Here is a 6,872-nt window from a genome sequence, read left to right as displayed (position 1 = left end):
CCTGCAAATACCATTCTCTCTTTCTCCTCCCCTGCTGGAAAAAGAGACAGCTATGCCCTTCTCCCCCTCGTCCTCTTCCCTCTCTTCAGAGCTCCAAATCTTTTTGACTCCTCTAACCACGTGGCACCACCACTAGCACCTTAACCTCCTCCTCCTCCTGCAGATTCTGACCCTCCTTCTTTCCATCCAGCTGTTCACACTGTCCATCTGTCTGCTTTCCCTCTTCCTCCTCTCTATGCTGACAACTCCCTGCCATCTCGAAAAGCTTTAAAAAGCAGAGTTGTCTATTGAGCTGTGTGAGTGAGTAATCTGTTTTGTCTCTTTGTCAGAAAATATCTCTATATAATTTTAATTGAAACAAGTAAAGCTCACTCATTTAAATTCCTTAATTCATAATCTGTATGTGAAGTCTCTGTTTAATGTGTAACTGTGTCTGTTTCTAAGGCCTTAAACCAATAATTACCTACCTCTTAAACCAGGCTTACTCATCCCCACAGACTCTCCCTGCAATACCCCCATCCTTCCTGTTCAAAAACCTTCAGGGGCTTATCACCTCATACAAATCTTACACCTAATCAATGAGGCAGTAATTCCCCTTCATCCAGTAGTCCCTAATCTCTACCAGTTACTGTCACACATTCCTTCAAACATCACTCACTTCACGGTCCTAGACCTCAAGGATGCCTTCTTTACCATTTCTCTACACCCTGACTCTTACTTTCTGTTTGCATTCACCTGGACTGACCCGGACACGAATGCAGCCCAGCAATTTATGTGGATTGTCTTACCCCAGGGGATAAAAAACAGCCCACACCTGTTTGGGCAGGCACTAGCTCAGGATTTAACAGCACATAATCTCAAAACTAGTACTCTCTTACAATATGTAGATAACCTACTCCTCTGCAGTCCCTCCCTGCCTGCCTCAAGGAGACACACTGCCACCCTTAACTTCCTCGCCGTGAATGGATATCATGTCTTCTCTGCTAAGGCTCAATTTCACTCTCAGTCCATAGCCTATCTAGGCATCGCCTTAACCCCCACCACCTGAGGTCTTACCCTAGATCAAACTCAGACCCTCCACAGTCTCCAACCACCTACCACCACAAATCAAATCCTTTTTTTCCTTGGTCTAATAGGCTTCTTTAAACACTGGATTCCCAACTTTGCTCTCTTAGTCAAGCCCCTCAGTGAGATCTTCTGAGTATGGCTTTTAAGGTCTATAATGGCCAAGGAAGTAATAGAAAAGGCAAATAAGGCCCAAAAGAAGTCAGGAAATACCAGCTCTTGGCTTACGCTCTTAAAGTCTCCAGTGCCCTAAAGGGCTTCATAGAATTCCATCAGGGCCCTGCTCCAGAGTGGAAAGAAAGGTCAGTGAACTGAAGCCTGTCAGGCTTCCCAGCCCCAGCAAGGGACACATCTCTGCTGTGGAAAGAGGGACAGGAGAAGGTAAGCTGTCCCCTTGCTCCATGGAGAAAGGGTTCAGTCTCTTCTAGCCCTGCTCCAGCTACCTGTGACCTGACCTTGCCCAGCATGCTTGAAATTGCCACTGAAGGCCCAAGGACATCATTCACGAGCCTAAGGCATTTCTTCCAAGTAGCAGATAAACTGATCTCATTTCTTGTAAACACAAGGGCCATCTACTATGCCTTGCCTGAATATTAGAATTTTATTTATCCCTTGAAGATCTCTACTGTGGGTATTAACAGTCTGATTTTGTTACTTTATTTAATATATAGCATCTCCTTTATTCCTCTTGTCTCAATGCCCCATGCCTATTGTAGGCTGGAACCTGCTGCTAATTCCAGCTAGAAGCAGTGGTCACTAGGACTTAAACTCTAGCTACAAAGTGTAGAAATGTAACCACCCTTTCCCTAAGTACTTGCAGGATTTACAGATTACTCAGCAAACTTTTCAAAGACTGTCCAAGAGGCGCTTCCAGCATTACATCACCCAAGGACTGACTTTTACGTGGATAGGTCCACACACCGTGATCCTGACAACTCCCACTGCTGCTAAAGTAGAAAAACGGCATAACACCTATATGTGTCTCCCTACTAATTGGACAGAAACCTGTACCCTAATCTATCTCACCCCAAATATCAACCTAATCCAACCCCAGAGCCTCTTCCAGTTCCTAGTACACTACCTGTCAATCTAAGGACCAAACGAGCTGTACAGGTAATCCCTCTTCTTGTTGCTTTAGGAATTTCTATAAAAATAGGTCTAGGGGCAGGGGGACTGGCAACTTCCCTGTCTTATGCCCACTCTCTCTCTCTCTCTGAAGCCCAGCAAATTCGTAAACATGGAATCAGTGGTTTCGCACAAACTGGGTGTCTTGACTATTGCCTTTCATTGGTCCACTCACTCTCCTGTTTATTTTTCTAACTTTTTGAACCATGCCTCTTATGTTTGTTCACTAGTTTCTTACAGAACCGCATGCAGACCTTTGCCAATCAGAAAATTGGAAAAATCTACCTAACCCTACACACCAACCCTGAAACCTGCCCTCGCGAAACAGAAAATTCTGGAACCCTATAAATACACTCCTACTCCAACTGCCCCAGGGAGAGGTCCACGAAGGAGGCCCCAATAGGGATAACAGCAGGAAGTAGCTCCAGAAGATGACCAGTCTGAGACAAACCTCCTTCCTGAACTCCATACCCTTTCCTTCCCCCCACTTCTTTTCTTTTTTATCATACCACAGAGTTGAGAAATGATAGATACATGAATTTACGAGGAATTCCAAACTGCCCTCTTGATGTTCTGCTTATCTGTCAGACCTCACCCTTACTTACTGGACTATTGCCCCTGAGACAGAGGAGTTCCAAGAAGCTGGCAAGCCGCCCCAAAGAGGAGCATTCCAGACATACCAGGACTTTTGATTAAACACCCACTTTGCTCAAGATTCTCCTTTACCCTATTAAATTTGTCCTCTAGCTTGTATTGATGCCTTTCTCCACCCGGAGAAGTGCCTGGCAGGGTTCCTTTCAATAAAAGCCTGTTACTCTGGTCTTTTTGGACTCCCATGGATTCTAACAGAAAGAGGGTACATGTGCAAAGCAGGAGCAGCTCTAGGGCTATCCTCTTGCAAAGCTGGGTTCTCCTCCTTGGCCAGGAACAGAGCTGGGTCTTCCTGTCTGGTCCTTTTACCTTCCGTGTCCTGCAAACTCTGCACCCACTCTCCTGCTTCAAACATCTTCCCTTTACCCCTTTGTCTTCTTTTTTATTGTTATTTTTAAATTTATTCATTTTAGAGAAGAGAGACAAAGAGAGAGGTGGGGGGGGGGAGCAGGAAGCATCAACTCCCATATGTGCCTTGACCAGGCAAGCCCAGGGTTTTGAACCAGAGACCTCAACGTTCCAAGTCAACACTTGATCCACTGCACCACCACAGTCAGCCCTCACTCCACTCTTCTTTGGCCCCCTTTCTAAGCTGCACGTCTCAGTGGTCTGTGACATCCATAACACTGCATTCTCCACTATTAGCAGCTCTGCTATCCCATATTACTCCTCACTTGTTTTACTCTTTGGAGGCCCCTCTGTTCTGGAACACAGACCTCAAATGAGCATTTCAACAATATCCAATGACTCTACTATTTATCTGGAGGACGTCCATCCCACTCACCAATGAAATTATTTCATTCCTTCTTTCTCCTCCCATCATCCATCTCCAAGTCTACAGATCGGTCCCTTGAACACCACTCAGCTCTCCTTTTCTCCAGTCTCCTCCTGCTAACTGGAGAAATTCGCTCTCTTCACATCAAAGGCCAGTCTCTCTTCTCTCACCATCTTTTTTTTTCCCATCAAGTGAGAGGCAGGGAGGCAGAGAGAGAGACCCCACATGCATGGGACCAGGATCCACCCGGCAACCCCCATCCGGGGCCACTGCTCCATTGCTCGAAACCAAAGGCCTGACCCCAGGCCATGGAGCCATCCTCAGCTCCCGGGGCCAACTTGCAGCATGGCTGAAAGAGGGAAGGGTGGGGGAGAAGCAGATGGTCGCTTCTCTTGTGTGCCCTGACCAGGAATCAAACCCAGGCCTCCACATGCCAGGCTGACACTCTACCACTGAACCAACCGGCCAGAGTCTCCTCTCACCATCTTAAACACTTAGTCCCTTCGATAAGTTCCAGCCACCACCTTCTCCTTTCTCCTCTCTACCAACTTGCTCCCATCAACATCTGGTATTTTTTTCTACTATGTCTCCCTTTAACTTTCCCTCTTTACCCCACATATTCATCAAGTTGTCCCAACTCTCAGATTCCTATCATAGCTTAACTTCTAGAAAGAGTTGTTTGTGCCCTCTGTTGCTGGTTTCTCTCCTCTATTCATTTTTGTGTTAATCATGGATCTACAAAAGTGCCTCTCTGTATTTTCATATGGATTATTTACTCCAGTATTCATCCCTTTCTGTCATTTCCCTTTATACTATAGGGATACACTCTAATACATGACAAATCTGTATGTATTCTTGAAAAATATAGTGTACTACCTTTTATTTTTTATTTTATTATTTTTTTTAGAGACCGAGAGAGGGACACAGACAGGAAGGGAGAGAGATGTACTACCGTTTAAATTTATATAAATAATTTATGTTATAATTTTCACTGTTTTTAAAGATGTGTCAGGGCCCTGGCCGGTTGCTCAGTGGATAGAGCATCAGCCCGGTGTATAGACATCCCAGGTTTGATTCCCAATCAGGGTACACAGGAGAAGCTATAATCTGCCTCTCCCCTCCTCCCTCTCCCCCTTCTCTATTTCTTCCACTCCCTCAGCCAGTGACTCTGTTGGTTCAAGTATGGCCCTGAGCACTGAGGATAGCTCAGTTGGCCTGAGTGTGTCAGCCTCAGGCTCTAAAAATAGCTCAGTACTCAAGCACTGGCCCCAGATGGGGTTGCCAAGTGGATCCTGGTCAGGGTGCATGCAGGAGTCTGCCTCACTATCTCCCCTCCTCTCACCTAAAAATAATAAATAAACAAATAAATAAATATGCACAGTACTGTATCAGTAGTGGTACAGGTAAAGTTAGTTCATTTCTACTGTGTAATATTCCATCATATGCACACACTACATTCATAAATGCCTTAACCAAGTAGTGACCATTTAGAGTGGGCCTGAAAGGAACAGTGGTTCTCTGAGATTCCTTAGGGACTGGTTCTTAAGACATACATAATTTCACTAAGGACTACCAGATGTTCTCCAAATGGCTAGAACTGGAACCTTTTACTTTTTTACCATAAGTGCATGAAGTTTCCTATTTCCTCACAGTTTCAGAGCATGAGTTATCTAACTTAACTTTGCATATAAATAGCCACTTGTTCCACCATCATTTGTTGAAAAGATTCTCCTTTCTTCACTGAATTGCCTTTGCACCTTTGTTAAAAATCACACATTGTTGCCTGACCTGTGGTGGCGCAGTGGATAAAGCCTCAACCTGGAATGCTGAGTTTGCCGGTTCGAAACCCTGGGCTTGCCTGGTCAAGGCACATATGGGAGTTGATGCTTCCTGCCCCTCCCCCTCTTCTCTCTCTCTTTCTCTCTACTCTCCCTCTCTCTAAAAATGAATAAATTAAAAAAAATTATACATTGTAGGCCCTGGCCGGTTGGCTCAGTGGTAGAGTGTCGGCCTGGTGTGCAGGAGTCGCGGGTTTGATTCCCGGCCAGGGCACACAGGAGAAGCACCCATCTGCTTTCTCTACCCCTCCCCCTCTCCTTCCTCTCTGTCTCTCTCTTCCCCTCCTGCAGCCAAGGCTTCATTAGAGCAAAGTTGGCCCGGGTGCTGAGGATGGCTCTGTGGCCTCTGCCTCAGGCACTAGAATGGCTCGGGTTGCAGCAGAGCGACACCCCAGATGGGCAGAGCATCGCCCCCTGGTGGGCATGCCGGGTGGATCCTGGTCGGGCGCATGTGGGAGTCTGTCTGACTGCCTCCCTGTTTCCAACTTCAGAAAAAAAAAATCATACATTGTGTGTGGATCTAGATCATTTGCATTTCCATATGAATTTTATAATCAACTGTCAGTTTCTACAAAAACCATTCTGGGATTTTGGGCCCTGGCCAGTTGGCTCAGTGGTAGAGTGTCGGCCTGGCGTGCAGGAGTCCCAGGTTCGATTCCCGGCCAGGGCACACAGGAGAAGCGCCCATCTGCTTCTCCACCCCTCCCCCTCTCCTTCCTCTCTGTCTCTCTCTTCCCCTCCTGCAGCCGAGGCTCCATTGGAGCAAAAGATGGCCTGGGCACTGGGGATGGCTCCTTGGCCTCTGCCCCAGGCGCTGGAGTGGCTCTGGTCGTGGCAGAGCGACGCCCCCTGGTGGGCAGAGCATCGCCCCCTGGTGGGCGTGCCGGATGGATCCCGGTCAGGCGCATGCAGGAGTCTGTCTGACTGTCTCTCCCCGTTTCTAGCTTCAGAAAAATACAAGAAAACAAAACAAAACAAAAAAACCCAAACCATTCTGGGATTTTGACTGAGATTACATTGAATCTACAAATTCAGTTTGGGGAAAACTGGCATCTCAGCAATAGTGCATCTTTCAATCCATAAACATAGTATATCTCTCCATTTAAGTCTTAATTTTTCTAACCAGTGTTTTTAGTTTTCAGCATATATGATTTTCACATCTTTTATCAGAATTGCCTCTAAATAATTTATATTTTTGTATGATAAATGATATTGTTTTTTAGTTGTTTTTGTTTGTTTGTTTTACAGAGACAGAGAGTCAGAGAGAGGGATAGATAGGGACAGACAGACAGGAACGGAGAGAGATGAGAAGCATCAATCATCAGTTTTTTTTCGTTGCGACATCTTAGTTGTTCATTGATTGCTTTCTCATATGTGCCTTGACCGTGGACGTTCAGCAGAATGAGTAAGCCCTTGCT

The sequence above is a fragment of the Saccopteryx bilineata genome, chromosome 2, assembly GCF_036850765.1.
Source record: "Saccopteryx bilineata isolate mSacBil1 chromosome 2, mSacBil1_pri_phased_curated, whole genome shotgun sequence".
NCBI lineage: Eukaryota > Metazoa > Chordata > Mammalia > Chiroptera > Emballonuridae > Saccopteryx > Saccopteryx bilineata.
The sequence above is the reverse complement of the archived record's forward strand: the minus strand, read 5'-3'. Positions refer to the sequence as shown.